The sequence below is a fragment of the Cavia porcellus genome, unplaced genomic scaffold, assembly GCF_034190915.1.
Source record: "Cavia porcellus strain 051 isolate PalLab524CR breed Dunkin Hartley unplaced genomic scaffold, mCavPor4.1 scaffold_5, whole genome shotgun sequence".
Classification (NCBI taxonomy): Eukaryota; Metazoa; Chordata; class Mammalia; order Rodentia; family Caviidae; genus Cavia; species Cavia porcellus.
Window position 1 is genome coordinate 33,348,701 of NW_026947488.1, and position 22,603 is coordinate 33,371,303.

Below are 22,603 nucleotides of genomic sequence, written 5' to 3' on the forward strand. Positions count from 1 at the left end.
TGCTGCTTAGAACTGTCTTTGCTATTCTAGGTCTCTTCTCACTCCAGATGAATTTTAGGAGTGATTTCTCAAGATCTATGAGGTATGTTGATGGTATTTTTATTGGGATTTCATTGAATCTGTATAACAGTTTTTGGAGAATGGCCATTTTCACAATATTTATTCTTCCTATCCATGAGCAAGGGATGTTTTTCCATTTTCTGAGATCCTCTGAAAATAATGATAATTTAACTTAAAAATATGGAACGCTTCACAAATTTGAGTGTCATCCTTGCTCAGGGGCCATGCTAATCTTCTCCGTATAATTCCAATTTTAGTATATGTGCTGCCAAATGGAGCACATGAAATGTTTTAAAAGCTCTGTAACTTCCAATATTTCTTTGAAACAGACTACTTTCCCAACAATGGAGCAGTCTGTATGAATGAAAATACAGACCAGATCCCTATGTCCAAACACACAAGTGGTGATTAAAACAGGGAGATCACAATAAACGGAGGGGTATTCCATGTTCATAGACAGAAAAGGTCAATCTTGTTAATCTTTTCAAATTTGGTTATAGATTTGGTGTAGTCTTAATCCAGCTACCCAGAAGTGCTTGGTGGATGTCAATAAGCTTGTCCTGAAGTTGATGTGGAAAAAGGCACAAGTTTCCAAGTAGCAAACAGTGTTTGGAAGGACAATGTAGGAGGATTGGCACTGCTTGACTCAAGATTTGCTATGAAGCTCCTGCAATCAAAACTATGTGGTCCTGGAGAAAGATTAGATGGAAGATCAGGCCAGAGAACAGAGAACAGAGAACAGAGACCACAGAAACAGCCCCACAGATGCAGGCAGCTGATCCTTGCAAAGAAGCAAAGCAAACAGAGAAAGGAGTCTCATCAACAAGTAGTGTCAGATACCTGGATGCCCATTTGCAAAACAACGTCTGGATCCTATACCTTTCACAAAAGCAAACTTCACACAGATGCCATACTGAACATAAAGTGTGAAGCTGTAACATTTCAGGAAGATGAAGGAGAAACCATAAATGATCCATTACTGTTAATGATGGTAGCCAAGCACATTTGATAGTGACTTTTTAAATATAGCATCAAAAGCATGATATATGAAAGGAAAAAAATTAAGTGTGAACACACATCTGTATATAGAAGAAACCAATCTGGAAAGGCCATCCAATGTAGTGAATCCAGCTGTACAACATCCAGGAAAGGGTAGAGATGGTGACGGGTCAGTGGTTTGGGGACCTTCCAGGAGAGGAAGAGAAAGATGAACAGGTGTATTTTTGAAGGCTTTTGAAGACTTTTAAACTATTCTGTGTGATTCTGTAATGAAGAATATCTGACACATTGTGTTTGTCAAAATCCATGAAATGATGGAACCCAAAGAGCACCCTCTAGTGTAGGCAATGGACTTTGGTTAATAATCGTGTCAGTATGGTCATAAATTGTCACATTTGCAACACACTAATGCAAGGTGATAAGAACATGGAAGGCTAAAGGGGAAGGGAAGATGCAGAAATATCACACAGGAAGTCCAAGTTGATGCAGCAAGACAAGAAGCTGAGCTAGAAGACCTTGGGTTTGGGAAGGAAACAATAAAAAGTGCACATCACTATTCACCCTTATGTGTTGAAGGGCATCTTGGTTGGTTCCAAGTTTTGTGTGGACATAAAAATTGTCAACTCGTTGGCTAACTACTTAGTATGATTGGTAAGTGATATGGTGTATTTGGCTTTCTCATGACTGGGACATCACACCTAACACCCACAATTTAAAGGAGGAGAGGTTTATTTGGCTCGCGGTTTAAGAGGACTCAGTCCATGGTTGGTTGGTTCCAAGGCAGGAATAAGGGTGTGGTGGAGCAAGCAAAGCTACATAGCTCATGATAGTCAGGAGGCAGAACAGGGAAACAGTACCAGAGAGGAAGAACAAGGGATCAGATGTAATACCCAAGGCCACATCCCCATGACCCAACCAGATACACTCAGGGGCATGCATGACTAATCTGCTGGGTAATTCAGTGAGGTTGACATACCACAGTAAACAGTCCTCTATGGTAAGCCCATGTTTATAAGAAATGACCAGACCAGCTCTTTGTCAACAGTGCTATTTTGCATTTTCTGTCAACAGTGAACAGGAGCTCCTGTTGCTCATTTGTTCCTCACCTATATTTGGTGGTATCTACACTTTCGATTTCAGCCGTTCTACTTTGAGGTGTCTCACTGCGATGCACATAGAGGCATTGCCTTGTAAATCCTCCCCAGTTATTCATTGAAGGTATGGTCTCATGAAAAGAGTCAGGAGGGATATGAGGCAGGGCAGAGTCTGCCCTCTCAGCCTGATGCTACAGGAACAGGAAAGTACAGCAGGGTCAAACCCACCTCAGTGAAAGGACTCAGACCCCTGCATTCCTGCATCAGACACCCTTTGATCAGGCAAACTTCCAGGCAAGTCAGGGCAGGTCAAAGGGAGGTGTCTCCCAGCAGCTGGGCATGAATCCCTTGCCTGATGTGGGGCCCTGATTAAGTGAGGATAGCGGCCACTTACTATCAACAGGACCACATCTTTTCCCTTTGTCTTTCTTCTGTGCCCCAAGTCAACCTGAACAACAGGCAGAGAATTCTGCAGAGCAGTGGGTTTACTTGGGGGTGAACCCAGGCTGTGCATGCTTTCACAGATGGGTGGTATCCCCATGAGGCACACAGATATGATCTGAGGCACATAGAGATCTGATCTGAGCCACACATCTTTGGTCACAGGTTGTCTCTGTGGAAACAGCCTGGGTTGCAAAGCTGCAATGTGACCAGGCTACCTGCAAGGTTGCAGTTAGGCCACTGGAGTCTCACATGAAAGCCTGTGTTAGCAGGCCACGCTTCACCACTTCAGGGATCCATGGGTTTAGTATGTGACAGCATTCACAGCTGAGAGCCCTGTGCACGCAGCTCACCCTTTGGGACAAAGGACCCCCGAGATCAGCACCTTTGTAGCTGGGAACAAACAGCAGAATCTATTACACTAGATCTCCGTGACACCAACCACAGTGTCATGGCACCTTCACATAAATGCAAAGAAAAGGGAGGAGGAGGGAGAGAGTGAAAAGAAGAACGTAAGGGAGGAAGGAGGAAGAGTATTTGGGGAAATGGCTCTGCAGCATCTCAGGAGCAGCTGAAGGCCACACAGGTGAGGGCACTCAGAAGACGTCAGAGATTTCATTCACAGCCAGGACCCTGGCAAAGCCATGGCCAGTGTCCAAGGCCTTCCGGTCCACACAACTAAATCCAGAAATGCCCGCAGGCAACTGCTCTCTGCAAAGCTCTAGGAGAAAGTAGACCACCACTGAAACTAGCTGAAGAAATTCATTTTCTTTTCTCCAAGTGGATGCTGAGCATGGCCACAGTCAGTGTAAAAACTTTTGCAAATAACAGGGAGGGCTGTGGAAGGGTGAAACACCCATTCCGTAAAGATCATGAGAGAGGAGCGCATGGGATGCTGGGAAACACAGGAACAGGAAAGGGCAAGACAGGCTGAGCGAGGGTGGAAGATAAAAGCTTGGCTAGAGGCACCCGGCATGCCCTTGGCAGTCCCAGGTGTTCCTGGACCTGTTCAAATGAGTCAGAGTGAAAACACTCGACGGAAAAAAAAAAAAAAAAAAAAAAAACACTCAACGGTTCAGACGGTTGTGTGCAAGGTGAAGAATCAAGAAGATAGCAAGTGTTTCTGTTTCAAGAAAGAGACTGGATCTGGCATGGTGGTACACGCCTATAATCCCAGCACTCGGGAGACTGAGGCAGGGGAGTTTCCGTGAGCTCAAAGCCAGCCTGAACTGTAGAACGAGACGCTGTCTCAGAAAAAAAAAAAAAAAAAGGAAAATGACATTAAATGATTAAATGCAAGCTCTGCTATAAGTTACCGCCCTGTTTCAGGAGCAGGAGTGCTATGGGGGAAAGGGTGTGTCGGAACTGGGGAAATACAATCATCGGCTTTCCAGTACTGGCCCAACAATGCTCTATTTAAAGCTCCGTGGGCTCAAAGTTTTCCAAGGTGAAGATGCCATGACTTGCTTTTTCCTCACCTGAGTTGAACAGGGAGGATCCCAGTGTCAGACTGGAGGAAAACAGGGCAGACTTTCAGTCTCCAAGGCCGAGTCACGTCCGCGGTTTGTCTGATGAGAAGAGGACAATGGCTGTTTCACGTCTGGACTCCAAGTGGCATCAAGAGGCTATTCGTGGAAGATGAGCCTGGAGCCCTGGAGTCTGAGGGCCCAGAGGAATCTCTGTGGGCTTTGGCTTGCAGAAGGAGTGTGGGGCAGGGCTTCAGGCTCACCTTCCTCAAGGGGAAATTCAGATGTTGGGAAGGTGACAGGATGGTGGGGAGGCGGTGTCTCCGCCTGCAGGACAGGAACGGTTCCAGGATGCTGTGGTTGGGGCATCTGCCAGCTGGCAGGGTCCAAGGAGCCATGGATCTGCCCAGCTCAGACACTGGCCCAGTGGATGGGTTTAGCCCTCATTGCAGAGTGCATAGCTCACAGGAAAGGACATTGGAGGGACAGTCACATGCCTGGTGCTCATCCCTTCTCAAGGAGCACAGATGATAGGGACATGTGTTGGTCACCTGCTTCCCATCTCCATCCATGACAGTGGCCATGGTTTGTTTTTGCCTCAGGTACTGGGGAATCTGGGAAATTCCCAGTGTTTACCCCTCAGGAGCAGCAGAAGCAGAGTGTTCTTGCCTTAAAGTGCAATTTTGACCCCTGATTCAAAAGACTTGGAGGCCCCACAGCAGGGAGACATAAACCAGCTGGCAGTCATACACCCTGCATAAACCTTTGGCCTGAGTGGCGGCCAAGAACAGGAGAGCTTTGCCCTCTCCTGAGCTGGATAGCATGGCACGGAAGGAAGGCAGCCTTGGCCTCAAGGAGAACACAGGCACATCCTTTCCCTCAGATCACCTGGGGAAGATCAGTGGGGAGCCTGCTCCTCCCTCGGAGGCTCTGGGGCATAGCTCTGTAGGCCCCATCACATCCACCCTGATTCCAAAGGACCTCACCAGAAGCCCTGCCTGATGTGTTTGTGGATGGCTGGGTTTCAATTCCAGCTTTGGATGTGCAGGGTGGGGCCTTCCGGTCTTCAGTGCATGGGTTGCTGAGTCCATGGAGGGCAGAAAACTGCATCAGGACATCCTGTTTGATGCTCCAGATCCCTTACTCTGCTCTGTACCACACCCAGAGGAGGCCTGCAAGGCAATGCAGCTCAAGGATGGGGCACCCTGGGGTGACCCCTCAGTCCTTTGGTTTCATGCCCAGCCTGGCCACTTGTGATCTGCAACTTTCAGGTTTTGATAACTGGTACAAACTTCCTGGGACTCCTGACCCTCCTTGTTCTTTCAGGGATTGGACCCAGACACCTTGTGGATGACGTGCAGGTGACCTTGGCCTGCCTTTCTGGGAGGCAAAGTGGCCTCACTGCCCTGGAAACCCTGCTCACACACATGCCTCCACTCCATCCCTCCCTGAAGAACATGAGCTCCCTGGCCAGGGTCAGAGCCCCATGGGGAGACTGCATGGTTGCTCATCTTGAGCCCACATAGACCCTAGCCCAGTCCCAGGGACCAAGCACCCACAGTGAGCAGAACCACTGTGTGTCCTCCCAGGAGTGCCCACCTTGGTGCACTGACACTCAGTAGGAGCCCTTGCTAAAGACTGGGAGCACGTGACAGTGCCCATCAGCTCTGTTGACACCAGTGGGGTGGGCACAGTAGCTGTGTCTCATCACACAGTGACCTCCATGGCCATGTGGTCCTGCACCCACTGAGCTGAGTCAATGGAGTCTTGTCCTGATAGCCGGATGGGCTCAGCCTCAGCCATTCTGGGCATCTCTCATGGGAGCAGAGTCCTACCTCACCCCCTCTCAGGTTCTGAGATCAAAGAGGACAAAAGAGGCACCCAAGCGCTCTCACCTGGAAGACTGGTTTGGCTCAGACATGGTCTCATACTGAGGGAGACTCCACCTAAGACTCAGCGGCTCAGGGTCTTTTTCCTTGAAGGAAGACTCATGACAGCCTCTCTTGCCCTCTACAAAGCCATGAGAAGAGCATGAACTGTGGGTGGTCTCTGTGCCCGGCTTGTGGTCACCTGCTGTGAGTCCTCAGGCAGCCGATAGCAGCAGCAGTCTATACAAGGTTGGGCAGTGTACAGATGCCACTGCGCATGCAGCAGCCAGCGGGCTGTGACATGGGCTCTGGACTCCAAGCCCATACAGGGTCATGGCAGCCACCATGCGTGCTGTGGGCCTCCCCTCTGTTAGCCTGGATCTCACTCCCAGCACAGTGACTTCCTCTTTCCTTCCTCTGTGGGTTGGAATCACGATGGTCACAGAGGGAGCCAGGCCAGGACTCTGTGGTTTCATCGTTATTCACTCATTCAACATGCACCTCGTCCCATCATCCTGGAACCCAAGCGGGCGGTGAGGACAGCGGGGACCCTGCCACCAGGAGCTCCTGCCGGTAATTACTTCTGGGTGGTAGGGCTGGTTGGGCTTGGGCTGTGAAGATGCTCAGAGAGAAGCGGGGAGATGATGGTGGGGACAGAGTGGCCCCCAGGGAAAGACACAGTGTTTTAAGGGCAAAAGACGCTACAGAGGGTGTAGAGACCAGACAGAAGGACGAGGGCCAGCAGGCAGTGACGTGGTCACGCGTGGGCTGTGTTTGGGCGTTTTGTCTGATAACAGGGAGAAAACCCTGAAAGCTGGGCAGCTGGGCCCTGGGCAGTCCAGGGACCGCATTCCCTTGGAAACACAGTGGTCCCATGAAGGAGTTGTTGCAGGTCCATTGGGGAGACCGCTGGGACTTGTGGGGAAGGGTCGCAGGCAGGCATGACTGAGGGGCAAGGACTCTGATAAGGGGCTGGGGACAGTGAAGTGTCCCGTGGGCTCAGGGGACACCACAGAGGGGACCACAGTGGGGAGGTGGAGGGAGGGGGGTTCTGTTCCCATGGACAGTGGTGTCCTTACACAGAAAATCTGAGCAGCGGGGCTGAGGTGCCCATGGCCACTGTCCCCTGGGAGGCCCCTGAGTGGACCCCGAGGGTACAGCTGTGGGTGCAGAGGATCCCGCCCCTACTCTTTTCATGTCCTTCCCCCCAGGTTTCCTGAGGGATTACTGCCAAGCAAATAAGTGTGCAGTGTGGTGGTTTGATATCAGCACACCCTGCCAGTGACTATGACACCAAGCTGAGTCACACACAGCACTGCCCATGCTGTGCTTCCATGAACACCCCTGATGCACATCTGAGCAAATTTCAAGAGTGCAACAGAGTCTCATGAATTTATTAGGCAAATTCTAATGTCTTAACTCTTCCAGTTACTTGGCTGGCACTGCCCTGCCTCCGCCCGTGGCCCCTGGTGACCTGAGTGCCTCCTGTCGCCGAGGTCCGCTCTTCTCAGGCTGCCGATGAGGGAGCTGGAGTGGTGCAGTGTTTGTCCCCTGGGCCTGGCTTGTTTTACTTAGCACAGCGTCTTCCCGGCCATCAGCGGGTGACAGGATTTCCTCCCTTTTGTAGGCTGAAGAATACTCCATTGTGAGACCGTCTGTGCTCTGTGTTTTCTTTATCTGCTCATCTGGGGATGGACCGTCGCTTGCTTCCACCTCAGGGACACTATAAATAATGCTGCGGTAAACACAGGGCACAGATGTCCCTCTGAACACTGCTCTCATTTCCTCTGTATGCACACCCAAAGGGGCACAGTGGGATTCTGGGGAGTCAGCCCTTTCATTTTTGGAGGGCCGTTTGCACTGTTTTCCCTTGAGGCTGCTCCAGTTTATCTTCTTGCTGGCTGCGTGCTGGGTTCTCATTTTCTCCCAACTCGGTCAACGTCTGTCACCTTTCCATTTTGGGACGCTTGGCATCCTAACAAGCGTGAGGAATTACCTTTTGTGGTTTGACTCGCATTCGTCAGTGGTTTCCGGTGTTCACATCTTTTCATATACCACTAAACACTTGCATTCCTCTGCAGACGAAACATCCATTCTGATCCTTGGTCCGTTTTTCACCTGGGCTATTTGTTTCCCTGTTATCAAGTTACATGAGTTCCTTCTACATTTTTAATATTAATTTTTTGTTGGTTAGATAGTTTGCAAATATTTTCTCTTATTTTGTAGCTTACTTTCTTGTTTTGCTAGTTGCTCTTTTTTTTTTTTTTTTTGCTGTGTAGAAACTTCAGTTTTATTTCATCCTGTTTGTTTTGTTTTGTTTTCTGGTATTTTGAAATTTTAAAAAAATTTTAAAAAATCATTATCAGAACAAATGTGTAGAATTTTCCCTCTGTTTTGTTATGATCTGAGGTCTTAATGTTTAAAATTTTAATTTATTGTAGGACATTGTTGTGTGTGGTGTGAAATAAGGATCTGGTTTTATTCTCCTGAAGAGACAAAGATGTCCCTAATGTGTGTCCCTGGTGATTTGTCAAAAACTCACTGGTGTGCAAGGATTTGCTTAGGGCTCTCTAATTCTATTCATTTAGCTTGTGTGTCTGCCTGTACACCAGTGCCATACTATATTGATTAATGTGGCTTTGTAATATAATTGGAAATCAGGAAATGTGATTTGTTGGGCTTTGTCCTTTCTCAGACTGCTTTGGGGCTTCCCCAGAAGGATTTCAGGATTGTTTTTCTGTTTCTGTGAAAAATGTCATTAGAGTTTTCATCTGTATTGCTACCAAGTCTGTAGACCACTTTGGATAATAGAGACATTTTCCAGTGTTAATTCTTCCAGTCATGGACAGAGATTCTATTTCTAATTTTTATATATTTTTCAATTTCTTTCAGCAATGTTTCATAATTTGGAGGATATTACTCTTTCCCTTCCTTGTTTAAATTTATTCCTACATTTTTTTCACACAATTGTAAGATTGTTTTCTTTATTTTTTTCCAGGCAGCCACTCAGGTTACCACTACCCCAGGTTAGGTGGCATATAGCCCTTGGGGAGATAGTACCCAGTGACCCCTGCCTACCTGACTCTCTCAGATGACTACAGATAGCACGTATTTGTTCACTGTCTACCTCAGAAGTTGGAAGTTAAAACTTTCAGGGCGCTGGCTGGGCCACAGATTGGTGGCTCCAGGCCGGACCCACCTTTCCTCGTCCAGCTCCTGCCATTTGCTGGCAAAGTCTAGCATCCCTTGGCCTGTAGAGCTGCCATCTCCACCCCAGGGCCACCTCCCCTCTAATCATGGTGCTGTCCCTGTGTCCACATTTCCTCTTTTTATGAGGAGAGTCATTCTAGATTAAGGTTGATCCAAATGAGCACATTTCAATTTCATTGCCTCTATAAAGACATTGTTTTATTTAAAAAAACAGAAAAAGAGTAGAAATAATACATAATTTCAAAAAAATAAACAATAGGAAATCACTAGTTGATAATTACATATTGTCCTCTTACAACTAGTTCAAGTTACAAAAATGGACATTCAAACAGCGAGACTGCAAACAGTTCTGTTCAATTATCAATTATCTGTTCAAATAATAACAAAAACTTAGTAATAGGGTTATCAATTCTACACACTTCCCATACATGTGGTTGTATCCTTTAGAGCACTATTTTTTCCTCTCTTTTATACAATAGCAATGACACATTTTGGATTTTATTACTCCTACATTTCTTATTACTTTTTACATTAGAGACACAACGTGATATTTATAAATATGATTCTTGTTTATTTCACTAATGAGGATAGCCTCGACTTGTCTCTATTTGCCTATGAAGGCCTCAAAATCATCCTTTTTATATCTGAGTAATATTCTATTGTCTAAAAATACCACATCTTTTTCATCCACTCTGCAGTGGATGGGCATCTTGGTTGCTTCCAAGATTTAGTTTTTACAAATTGTGCTGCTATGAACATGGGTGCACATATATCACTGTGAGGTGATCTTTTCAGTTTTTCTGGGAAAATACCCAGGAGGGGAATAGCTGGGTTGAATGGACCTTCCAGTCCTAGTCTTCTGAGAATTCTCCATACTGATTTCCATAGTGGTTGCGCCAGTCTACACCCCACCAACAGTGGAGCAGTGTTCCTTCTCTCCCGCAGCCTCACCAACATTTGTTACCAGTTGATTTCTTGATGGCAGCCATTCTTTCTGGAGTGATGTCAAATCTTAATGCTGTTTTAATTTGCATTTCCCAAATGACCAGTGATGGTGAACATCTTCATGTATTTATTTGCCATTTGTTCTTCATCTGAGAACTGTGTGTTTATCTCAGACGCCCATTTTTGGAGCGGTCTTTGAATTTGGGGGGCTTGATGTTTTTCAATTCTTTATATGTTTTGGATATAAGTCCTTTGTCTGAGGGGTTGCTGGCTATAATTCTTTCCCATTCTGTGGGGTTTTTTTTTCACTCTGTTGGTGATTTCATTGAAGTACAGAAACTTTTCAATAATATGAGATGCCAGTTGTTGATTCTTTGAAGTATTTCCATTGCAGTTTGTGTTTTGTTCATGAATTTTCTGCCTACTCCTATGTTTCCGAGACTTATCTTCTACCGACCTTATCTTCCAGTAGATAATTTAGTGTTTCTGTTTTAACATTTAAGTCTTTGATCCACTTAGACTTTAGTTTTGTGCATGGTGATATGTGTGGATCTAGTTTCAGTCTTTGGCATGTGGAAAGCCAGTTTTTCCAACACCATTTATTAAAGAGGCTATCCTTCTTCCAGTGAACATATTTAGCCACTTATCAAATATCAGGTGACTGAGTGTCTTTGTAGTTGTGCTTTCATCTTCTAATCTATTCCATTGATCCTCAGGTCTATTTCTTTGCCAGGACCATGATGGTTTTATCACTGTGGCTTTGAGATGCCTCCTGCCCTGCCTTTGTTGCCCAGAATTGCCTTTGCTATTCTAGGTTTCTTCTGCTTCCAAATGAATTTTAGGAGTGTTTTCTCTAGATCTGTGAGGTACGTTAATGGTATTTTGATTGGGATTGCATTAAATCTGTATAACAGTTTTGGGAGTATGACCATTTTCACAGTGTTGGTTCTTCCTAGCCAAGAGCAAGGAATATCTTTCCATTTTCTAACATCCTCTTCCATCTCCTTTTTTAATGTAGCATAATTTTCAGCATATAGGTCTTTTACATTCTTAGTTAGGTTGATTCCTAAGTATTTCATTTTTAGGTGCTATTGTGAAGGGGGGTGTTTCCATAATTTCTCTCTCAGTGAGTTTTTTGTTTGTGTACAGGAATGCTATTAATTTTTGAGTGTTGACTTTGTATCCAGCTACACTGTTGAATTTGTTTATTACATCTGGTAGTCTTTTAATGGAGCTTTTTTGGATCTTCTATCTAAAGTATAATGTTATTTGCAAATAGTGATGATTTAACTTCTTCCTTTCCTATCTTTGCTCCTTTTATTTCTCTCTCTTGTCTGATTGCTCTGGCTAGTGTTTCCAGAGCTATATTGGATAGCAGTGGTGATAGTAAACATCCTTGTCTTGTTCCTGATTTTAAGTGAAAGTTTTCAGTTTTTTTCCATTTAGTATAATGTTGGCTGTTGGTTTGTCATAGATAGCCTTTATAAGATTGAGGTGGACACCGTGTATTCCGAGTATCTGAAGAGTTTTTTTTAAATTTTATTTAAGAGGAAAAAGAGAAAAACACAAAACAAAACAAAGCAGTGTAAGGTTACACATAATACAGAACTACAAAAAAAAAAACATAACAGTAAGAAATCACCTGTTAATAGATTACATATTATCATCTTGGAAATAGTTGCTCAAATCACAGTATCAAAGAATACAAAGTAGACATTCAAACAGAGAGACTGCAAACAGCTGTGTTCAATGATCCAAAAACATTAATATAGTCAGCTATTTAACACCCCTAAACACACTTGCTGTTATATCCGTTAGAGCTCTTTTTTTTTTCCTCCCTCTCTTTTTTACAACAAAATTTACACATTTTGGATTTTATTACTCCTTAGTTCTTATTACTTTTTTGGGGGGGAGAGAATAAAGTCAAATATGGCAAAACAAAGCTGTCAGTCAAAACCAAGGATAGACATAGCACATGATGTAGAACAGAGTACAAGGTTATTAACAATGGTTATCAACGTTGTCTCTTGTTTCCTTAAAAAGAATTGTCTATCTCATTAGATATTATAAAGTTGGACAAAACAGTAGAGAACAAGACCAATAAAACTTAGGCATTGTAAACATTACAGGACTTCCAAAGGAGACAATAGTCAAATCAGAATGGGCATCTTTGTGAATCTTATTGCCTTCAAAGTAGTTGCCTATACCCTCAAACTTGATACTATCGCACAGAATGGAACAGAGTCTAATCAGTCAAAACAAGATCGTGGGAGTATTACAGGACTTCAAAACAAGTTAATAGGAAATCGAAAAGAGTTACTATTATATATCCTAATTTTTTAAATTTTTCCCTTAATTAAAATAAACATAAGAAATAACTAAATAATTTTTTTAAAGAATAGTAGTTACCATAGTGTCTGTCTTTTTCCTTGAAATATTTGGATAAAACTTCATATACTATAGCTTCAAATATTTCCATATCAAGAAGCCCAGAATAAAGTCTTTCTAATTAATAAGTGAAAATTTAATAAGGCTTCAAGGCCACATAATGGGAAATCATGATTACCACATATTTTTATGTATTTGAATCATTACTTACATTAGGGAAACTATTCGGTATTCATACATGCGAGATTGATTTATTTCACTTATGAGTATGGTCTCAAGCTGCGCCCATTTATTGATAAATATCTCAATGTGATCCTTCTTTATAGCTGAATAATACTCCATTGTATAGAAATACCACAACTTTTTTATCCATTCCTCAGTTGATGGACACTTGGGTTGTTTCCAAGATCTGGCGATTACAAATCGTGCTGCTATAAACATAGGTGCACATATATCACTGTGGTATGATGCTTTCAGTTCTTCTGGGAATATGCCTAGAAGTGGAATAGCTGGAATAAATGGGATTTCCAATCCCAACATTTTGAGAAATCTCCAGACAGACCTCCACAAAGGCTGTACCAGTCTACACTCCCACCAAGAGTGCAGGAGAGTTCCTTTTTCCCCACAGCCTCTCCAGCATTTGTTGTTGTTGGTTTTCTTGATCCTGGCCATTCTTTCAGGAGTGAGATGGTATCTCAGTGTGGTTTTAATTTGCATTTCTCTAATGACCAATGATGATGAGCATTTTTTCATGTATTTATTTGCCATTTGCATTTCTTCATCTGAGAATTGCGTATTCATCTCAGATGCCCATTTTTGGATTGGATCTTTGAATTTTGGAGGTCTGAGTTTTTTTTAATTCTTTATATGTTTTAGACAAGAGTCCCTTGTCTGAGAGAGAGTTCACTAAAATCTTTTCCCAGTTTGTGGGTTTTCTTTTCACTATGCTGGAGATTTCTTTTGACATGCAGAAACTTTTTAATAAGAAGTGGTCCCAGTTATTGATTCTGGGAAGTATTTCCCGTGCGGTTTGAGTCCTGTTCATGAATTCTCTACCTACTCCTATGTCTCCAAGGTTTCTACCCAATTTGTCTTCCAATAGATTTAGTGTTTCTGTTTTAATATTCAGATCTTTGACCCATTTAGATTTTAATTTAGTACATGGTGGTAGACATGGGTCTAGCTTTAGTTTTCGGCAAATGGAGAGCCAGTTTTTCCAGCCCCATTTATTAAAGAGACTGTCGTTCTTCCAGTGAACCTGCTTGGTTCCTTTATCAAAGATAAGGTGGTTGAGTGTGTTTGTAGTTGTGGTTGTATCTTCTAATCTATTCCATTGATCTTCAGCTCTGTTTTGATCCCAATACCATGTTGATTTTACTACTGTTGCTTTGTAGTATAATTTCAAGTCACGGATTGTGATGCCTCCTGCTTTGTCTTTGCTGCTTAGAATTGCCTTTGTGATTCTAGGTCTCTTCTGGTTCCAGATGAAATTTAGGAGTGATTTCTCTAGATCTATAAGGTATGTTGATGGTATTTCTATTGGGATTGCATTGAATCTGTATAAGAGTTTTGGGAGAATGGCCATCTTCACAATGTTTGTTCTTCCTATCCATGAGCAAGGGATGTCTTTCCATTTTCTGAGATCATCTTCAATTTCCTTTTTCAGTGTATTATAGTTTTCACTGTATAAGTCTTTCACTTCTTTCATAAGAGTAATTCCTAAATATTTCATTTTTTTTTTGCTTGCTAATGTGAATAGTCCAGTTTCTCTTATTTCCCTCTCTGTGATTTTGTTGTTTGTGTATAGGAATGCTATTGATTTCTGAGTATTGATTTTGTATCCAGCCACATTACTGAATTTATTTATTGTATCTAAGAGTCTTTCAATGGAGCTTAGGGGGTCTTCTATGTAGAGTATCATGTCATCTGCAAACAATGACAACTTAACTTCTTCTTTTCCTATCTTTACCCCTTTTATTTCTCTTTCTTGCCTAATTGCTCTGGCTAGTACTTCCAGTACTATATTAAATAGGAGTGGTGATAAAGGACATCCTTATCTTGTGCCTGATTTTAAAGTAAAGGCTTTCAATTTTTGGCCATTTAGTATGATGCTGGCTGTTGGTTTGTCATAAATGGCCTTTATTATATTGAGGTAAAGACCATCTATTCCAATTTTCTGTAGAGTTTTTATCATGAATAAATGTTGGACCTTATTGAAGGCTTTTTCTGCATCTGTAGAAATGATCATGTGATTCTTATTTTTGGCTTTATTGATATGGTGGATTACATTTATTGATTTGCATATGTTGAATCATCCTTGCATTCCTGGGATGAATCCCACTTGGTCATGGTGTATAATCTTCTTGATGATTTGCTGCATCCTATTTGCCAATATTTTATTGAGGATTTTTGCATCTGTGTTCATTAGGGAGATTGGTCTATAGTTCTCTTTTTTAGTTGGGTCTTTCTCAGGTTTTGGTACTAGAGTAATATTTGCTTCCAGGAATGACTTAGGAAGGATTGCTTCCCTTTCAATTTCATTGAATAGTTTGAGGAGTGTCGGCATTAGGTCTTTTTTGTATTTCTTGTAGAATTCTGCAGTGAATCCATCTGGGCCTGGGCTCTTCTTGGTGGGTAAGGACTTAATTACATTTTCAATTTCAGTAACAGAGATTGGGTTATTCAACAGTTTTACATCCTCTTGATCTAGCTTTGGCACTTCATATGCTTCTAAGAATCTGTCTATTTCTTCTGTGTTATCAAACTTTTGAGAGTAGAGGTTTTCGAAATAGGTGTTGATGATCTTCTGTATTTCTATTGGGTCTGTAGTGATTTCTCCTTTTTCATTTCTTATTGCATGAATTTGAGTTTTTTCTTCCCTTTTTAAAATAAGGTTGGCTAGGGGCTTATCGATTTTATTTATTCTTTCAAAGAACCAACTCTTTGATTCATTGATTCTTTGGATTGTTTTCTTAGTCTCTATTGCATTGATTTCTGCTCTGATTTTTATAATTTCCTCTCTTCTTTTGGTTTGGGCTTGACTTGCTCTTCTTTTTCTAGCTGTTTGAGGTGTAGCATCAAGTTATTTATTTGTATTCGTTCTGTTTTCCTGATGTGGGAACTCAGTGCAATAAATTTTCCTCTCAGGACGGCTTTCATTGCATCCCACAGATTCCGGTAAGTTGTATCTGCATTTTCATTTTCTTTTAGGTATTGTTTGATTTCTTCTTTAATTTCTTCTGTGACCCACTGATTACTCAAGAGTGTGTTATTCAGTTTCCATGTGTTTGTGGGATTTTTGCCGTATCTTTTACATTAATTTCTAATTTCAGAGCGCTATGATCCGATAACATGCAAGGGATGATTTCAGCTCTTTTGCACTTGTTTAAATATGTTCTGTGAGCTAATATATGGTCTATTTTAGAAAATGATCCATGTACTGCTGAGAAGAATGTGTATTCTGATGTTGTTGGTGGAACATTCTGTATATGTCTATCAAACCCATTTGTTCACAGGTATGATTCAGTTCTGTTATTTCTTTGCTGATTTTCTGTCTGGTTGATCTGTCCCTTGGTGTCAATGGCGTATTAAGTTCTCCTGTTACAATTGTGTTACTGATAATTTGAGTTTTCATTTCTGTTAATAATTGTTTTATATAACTGGGTGCTCTGGAGTTTGGTGCGTATATATTTAAGATAGTTATCTCTTCCTCTTGGAGTTTTCCCCTTACGAGTATGTAGTGACCTTCTTTATCCTTTATGGTCATTGTTGGTTTAAAGTTCACGTTGTCTGCAAACAGAATGGCTACTCCTGCCTTTTTTTTGGATTCCTGCTGCATGAAGAATTGTTTTCCATCCTTTGACTTTCAGTCTGTGAGTATCCTTCTGGGTTAGATGGGTTTCCTGTAAACAGCATATGGTTGCATTTTGTTTCTTGATCCATTCTGCTAGTCTGTTTCTTTTGATTGGTGCATTGAGACCATTTACATTAGTGGTTATTACTGTTAAATGCTGGTTAATTGTAGGAATGTTATCTCTCTGATGTTGCATCTTTATCTTTCTGTTCTGTTTAATTATTTGCTTTGCTTTGTGGTTTTTTCCTTTGTGTATCTAAACTGTCTTTCAATATTTTTTGCAGGGTTGGTTTGGTGTTCATGAAGTTCTTCAGCTGTTCTTTGTCATGGAAGTATCGTATTTCACCATCTATTTTGAATGATAGTTTTGCAGGATATATCAGTCTAGGTGGGAAATCATTTTGCTTTAGGATCTGGAATACTTCACTCCATGCTCTTCTTGACTTTATTGTTTGTGATGAGAAGTCTGCTGTGATTCTGATAGGTTTTCCTTTATAAGTGATCTGTCTTTTCTCTCTGATAGCTTTTAATAATCTATTCTTGTGTTGGATTTCTGGGATGGTGATTATTATATGTCTGGGTGTAGTTTTATTTTGGTTATGACTATTTGGAGTTCTATATGCTTCACTGATCCTGATGTCAGTTTCTGATCTCATGCTTGGGAAATTTTCAGCTATTACTTCTCTAAATATCCTCTTGATATTCTTTATATTGTCTCCTTCTTTTTCATTAATCCCTATCATTCTTATGTTATTCTTCTTTGCATCGTCTTGCAGTTGTTGAATTGTTGTTTCCTGATTGCTTGTTATTTTTAAAAGACCTTTCCTTTCCTGTTCACTAGCTGCGATCCTGTCTTCAAGGTCTGAAATTCTATCTTCACTTTCATTAAGGCGGTTTTTACAACTTTCAGTGGAGTTTTTAATTTCCTGTATATCTCTGTGCATCTGCATTATGTATTCTGTTTGTTTCTTATATTGCTCGTCTAGGGATTCTATCTTTTTGTTTAGTTCCTCCAATTTTTTATCTGTGTTTTCTTTAGATATATTTAGAATCTCTTTCATTTCTTTTATCATTTCTTCTTTTATCTGGGAAATTATTTCGAGTTTGAATTTCTTTAAAGCTTCCTGGAGTTGCTTGTCAACTTCAGTAGCTATTGTGTCTGATATATGAGGTGGATGGGATATATTTTCTTCTAAATACATTCCTCCTAGGGTTTCCTGAGATGGGCTGGAGGTTTGAGGTTGTAATTTGGTCTTTCATTTTGTCATTTTCCTATATTTCTGTGTTTCAAGTGTTATTTGAAAGCTTCCTCAGGATCTGTTGAAAATCCCCTTCTATGTTTGCAGCTACTGAGACTCTGGCACCACGCTACCCCAAGCCATTGGGCCTGCAGAACCAATGGCCCTCCTCTGCTTGTTCAGAACTCCACAGTTCCAGACAAGCTGGGCCTCAGGGACACTGTGCGCCCACCTGCCCCTTGGTAGCTCCACAGCTCTTGAATCGCAGCCAGGTTAGGGTACTCACCACAGGCCGCAGTGCCTCAGGAGCCTGTGATCCCTCCCTCCTTGCAGAGATATCCACAGTCCTCCAGACAAAGGAAGGGGCTTCTGCAGGCACTCCAGATCCGCCCAGCTCCTCCTCTGCACGCCGATGGCTAGACGCGGCTGGGCTCGGGGGATAGTGTAGGCCTGCCCACCCGTCGGGAGCTCAGCAGACCTCCATGTGTAGCCCGGATGGGGAGGCGGCTGTAGTGGCCTCTAACCCACTGCTTCACTTCACTGCACCCAGAAGCCTGGGGGGTCCCGAACAGTCTGAGATTTGGGCAGAGTGTGCTGGGCACTAACCACAATCCGAGGTGCCTCAGGAACCTGCGATCCCTCCCTGCTTGCAGAGATATTCAGTCCTCCAGACAAAGGACGGGGCTTCTGCAGGCACTCCAGATCCGCCCAGCTCCTCCTCTGCACACCGAATCTGAAGAGTTTTTATCATGAACATGTTTTGGACTTTATTAAAAGATTTTTCTGCATATATTGAGATGACCATGTGGTTTTTGCTTTTGGATCTGTTGATGTGGTGTATTACATTTATTGATTTGAGTATGTTAAACCATCCCTGAATTCCTGGGGTGAATCCCACTTGGTCATGATGTATAATCATTATAATTATTTGCTGCATTCTATTTGCCAGTATTTTATTAAGAATCTTTGCATCAATGTTCATTAGTGAGACTGGCTATAGTTCTCCTTTTTGGTTGGGTCTTGCTCTGGTCTTGGTATCAGAGAAATATTTGCTTCCAGGAATGATTTAGGGAGGATTACTTCCTTTTCAATTTCATTGAAAGTTTAAGGAGTATTGGTATCAAATCTCCTCTAAGTTTCTTGTTGAATTCAGCCATGAATCCATCAGGACCTGGGCTTTTCTTTGTTGGTAAGTTTTTAATTACATTTTCAATTCAATAGCTGATATTGAGTTACTCAAAATTGCTATATCTTCTTGGTTGAGCTTTGGTAGTTCATATGTTTCTAGAAACCTGTCCATTTCCTCTGTGTTTTCCACTCTTTATGTTATGATCTTTTGAATTCCCATGGGATCTCTCGTATATTTCCCCTTTTCAGAACTTATTGCATGAATTTGGATTTTTTTTCTTTTTTCTTTATGAGGTTAGCTAGAGATTTATCAATTTTGTTGATTCTCTCCAAAAGCCAGCTTTTTGATTCATTATTTGTATTTTTTTAGTCTCAATTACATTGATTTCTGTTTTAATCTTTATAATTTATAAAGATCTTTATAATGTCTTCTATGAGCTTTGGGTTTAACTTGCTCTTCTTTTTCTAGAAACTTGAGATGAAGCATTAGGTTGTTTATTTGTGCTCGTTCTGTTTTCTTGAAATGACAATTTATTGCTATATACTTCCCTCTTAAGACCACTTTCATTGCATCCCACAAATTGCAATATGTTTTCTGCATTTTCATTGAATTGTAGGTATTGCTTTATTTCTTCTTTAATTTTACCTGTAGCTCACTGGTTGTTCAAAAGGTTGTTATTTAATTTCCATGTATTTATGCAGGTTTTGCAATTTCTTTTGCTATTAATTTCCAATTTCATTGCGCTATGGCCAGATATTACGCATGGGATAATTTCAAAAGCTTTGCAGTTACTTAAGAATGTTTTATGGGTTAATATATGGTCTATTTTGGAGAATGTCCCATGCACAGCTGAGAAGAATGTGTATTCTGATGTGGTTGGTTGGAATGCTCTGTAAACATCTACCAAGTCCAATTGCTCACAGGTATGATTCAGTTCTATTGTTTATTTGCTATTTGTCTAGTTGATCTATCTCTTTGTAACAATGGGCTATTAAGGTCCCTGTTATAATTGTGTTCTTGTGTATTTGGTTTTTCATGTCCATTAGTATCTGTCTTATACAGATGGGTACTCCCGTATTTGGTGCATATATATTTATAATTGTTAGTCCTTCCTCTTGAATTTTTCCACTAATGAGTAGGTAGTGACCTTCTTTATCTCTTTTAATCATTTTAGGTTTGAAGTTCACGTTGTCTGCAAATAGAATAGTTACCCCTGCTTTCTTCTGGATTCCTGTTGCATGAAATACTGTTTTCCATCCTTTGACTTTTAATCTATGAGTTTCTCTTTGGGTCAGATATATTTCTTGTATACAGCATATTGTGGGATCTTGTTTCTTGATCCATTCTGTCAACCTATTTCTTTTTATATGTGAATTGAGGCCATTTACATTTATGGATATCACTGAAATGTCTAGCTCGACTTTGCTATGTTATGTTCTAGTTGTTTGCTTTTTGCTTTTCCCCATTGTTTAATTGCTTGTCCTACCTGGTGGTTTCTTTCTGTTTGTGGGAATTGTGGTCATTTTTATCTCTATCTAGTATGTTTTTCAATACTTTTTCTAGGGTTGGTTTGGAGGATGTGAATTTCTTCAGTTGTTCTTTGTCATGGAAGTATCTTGTTTCTCCATTAAATCTGAATGAAATTTTGCTGCGTACATCAGTCTGTGTTGAAAGTTGTTTCCTTTCAGGACTTGAAATACCTCACTCCAAGCTCATCTTGTTTGTCTGAAAAGTCTGCTGTGATTCTAATGGGCTTTCCCTGATACGTGAGTTGTGTCTTTTCCCTAACAGCTTCTAGTATTCTGTTTTTATGCTGTATGTCTGAGATCTTAATCATTATATGTCTGTGTATAGATTTATGTTGGTTGTGACTATTTGGCATTGTATATGCCTCATTTATCTGCATATCAGATTTTTCCCCATGTTTGGGAAATTTTCTGCTACTACTTCTGTGACTATTTTAGTTAAGTTATTTGCATTGACTCCTGCATCTTCACTGATGTCTATTAGTCTTACACTGTTGCTCTTGGCATTATCTTGAAGCTGCTGGATTGTCATTTCATGCTGTTTTGTTATTTTTAAAAGTTCTATCCTTTCATGATCGCTAATTGCAATCCTGTCCTCAAGTTCTGAAATCCTATCCTCAGCTTCATTTAAACTGTTATGCCAGCTCTGAACATAATTTTTTGTTTCTTGGATGTCTCTTTGAGTTTAATTCATGAATTCTGTTTGTTTTATATATTGTTCCTTCAAGCTTTCAATCAGTTTCCCATGGTCCTGTATTTTTTCCCTCTATTTCTTCTTTAGCTGCTGTGCTCAGCAACTCCTTTACTAAGGTTGTTATTTCTATCTTTACATGGGACAGTACTTCTAATTTGATTTCCTCTATAGCCTCATGGAGTTGTTTTTTAATTTCACTTGCTATCTTTTCAGGGATTTCTGGTGTGTTACTTTTGAAGTCATCTATTTCAGTGTCTCTTGTACTTGTTCCTGGTGGACTAGATGTTTGAGATTGCATTTTGTTTTTTCATTTTGCCATTTTCCCCTTTCAAATTAATATTTGGTCCTTCAATCCCACTAGGGTCAACAGTTGGTTGTGTGTATCTTGGGGTCCTAATGTAAAGTTGATGTTTGTCCAATTTCTGGGTCCCTCAATGAAGAGTTGGGCCAGTCACCTGACTTTCCACTGCAGGGCCTGTTAGGTGAGCCCTATAGTCTTCCTGGGCTGACAAGCCTAGTAGTGTTGATGTAGGTCAACTTTTAATTCCTGCTATTACTTTATTTTCAGGTTATTTCAGGTCACCAAATCTCCCTGTCTATAGTGTTTGTGTCAGCTGAGGCCCTACTGTGTCACTATTGTGTGCCTGTGTGTCTCAGAAGCCCTTTTGATTTTCTCCAAGTTGGGGGAGTCCTTATTGGCACACTGTTTACCCTGCCTGATGTTTTCTGTGTGCAGGAAGGGGTCACCCACACTCTTGTCAGACTCACCAAGGTCTTACAGTTAGTTGGAGGGAGCTTTATTACTGGCCCTATTTACTCACTGTACACCTCTATTTTAGGGGCATACTCACCACACTGACTGGAGCCTGCTGAGATCTTCTGTTTGGTTGAGGCAGTTATGGAATCTCTCTTCAATCTAACACAGTTAATCCGCTGTATTCCAAGGTCCAAGGGAGCTGAAGATCAACAGCAGTATTAGGTCCAGGAGGTGGGGAGTGTCCCTGAGGGACCAGTCGATATCCTGGGTCTGGGCATCTGCTGGGCACGGGCCAAGATTCCAAGGCAGCATGGCATTCCTCAGTGCTGATTGTAGTTGCACAGGAAGCAGGCGACTTGCACAGGCCAAGGTCTGAGGGCAGCACGAGTTCCTCAGGACCAGCAAGAGTCATGCAGGAAGCTTGCAGTGGTGCAGGCCAAGGTCCCAGAGCAGTGTGGTGCTGCTCCTCAGTGCAGGCTGAAGTCACCCCTATGTCCGGATTTTGAGAGACATTTCAAAGCTTCCTTGGAGCACTGGGAATCAGCTGGCCCACTTTTGGCTCCTGGAGCAGACTGCTGGCAACTGCTTGCTACTTTGAGCTTGCTGAATGTGGGCCAGTTGGGTCTGCGGGGAGTCTGAATGTCCTTTGGTGATTTCAGACGCAGAACTTTGCCTGGAAGCAAAGTTCTTAGGCTTCACTGTGCTTGAAATTTAACCCACATGCACAGTCAGGGCCCAGGACTGGATTCCAGGTCCTGCTTGCTGCTTGGAGGTAACTCGATAAAGACATTATTTTGAGAGCATCTCATCTTCTCAGGTCCTGGGTTAAGACTTCAACTATCTTTTGGGGACATGAGTCAGTCCATAACAACCCCTTCTGGGCTCACATGCATGGGGAATGGCCCTGGCTGGTGGAGTGGATAGTCACTCCGCGA

General features: G+C 41.9%; 1 non-coding gene across 1 annotated transcript; it reads right to left on the reverse strand.

Moving 5' to 3' along the window:
- Window positions 1-234: 234 nt before the first annotated feature.
- Window positions 235-341, reverse strand: LOC111753516 (U6 spliceosomal RNA). The gene has a single exon (XR_002788298.1). It is a non-coding gene; the product is annotated as a U6 spliceosomal RNA (small nuclear RNA).
- Between the last annotated feature and the right edge of the window lie 22,262 nt (window positions 342-22,603).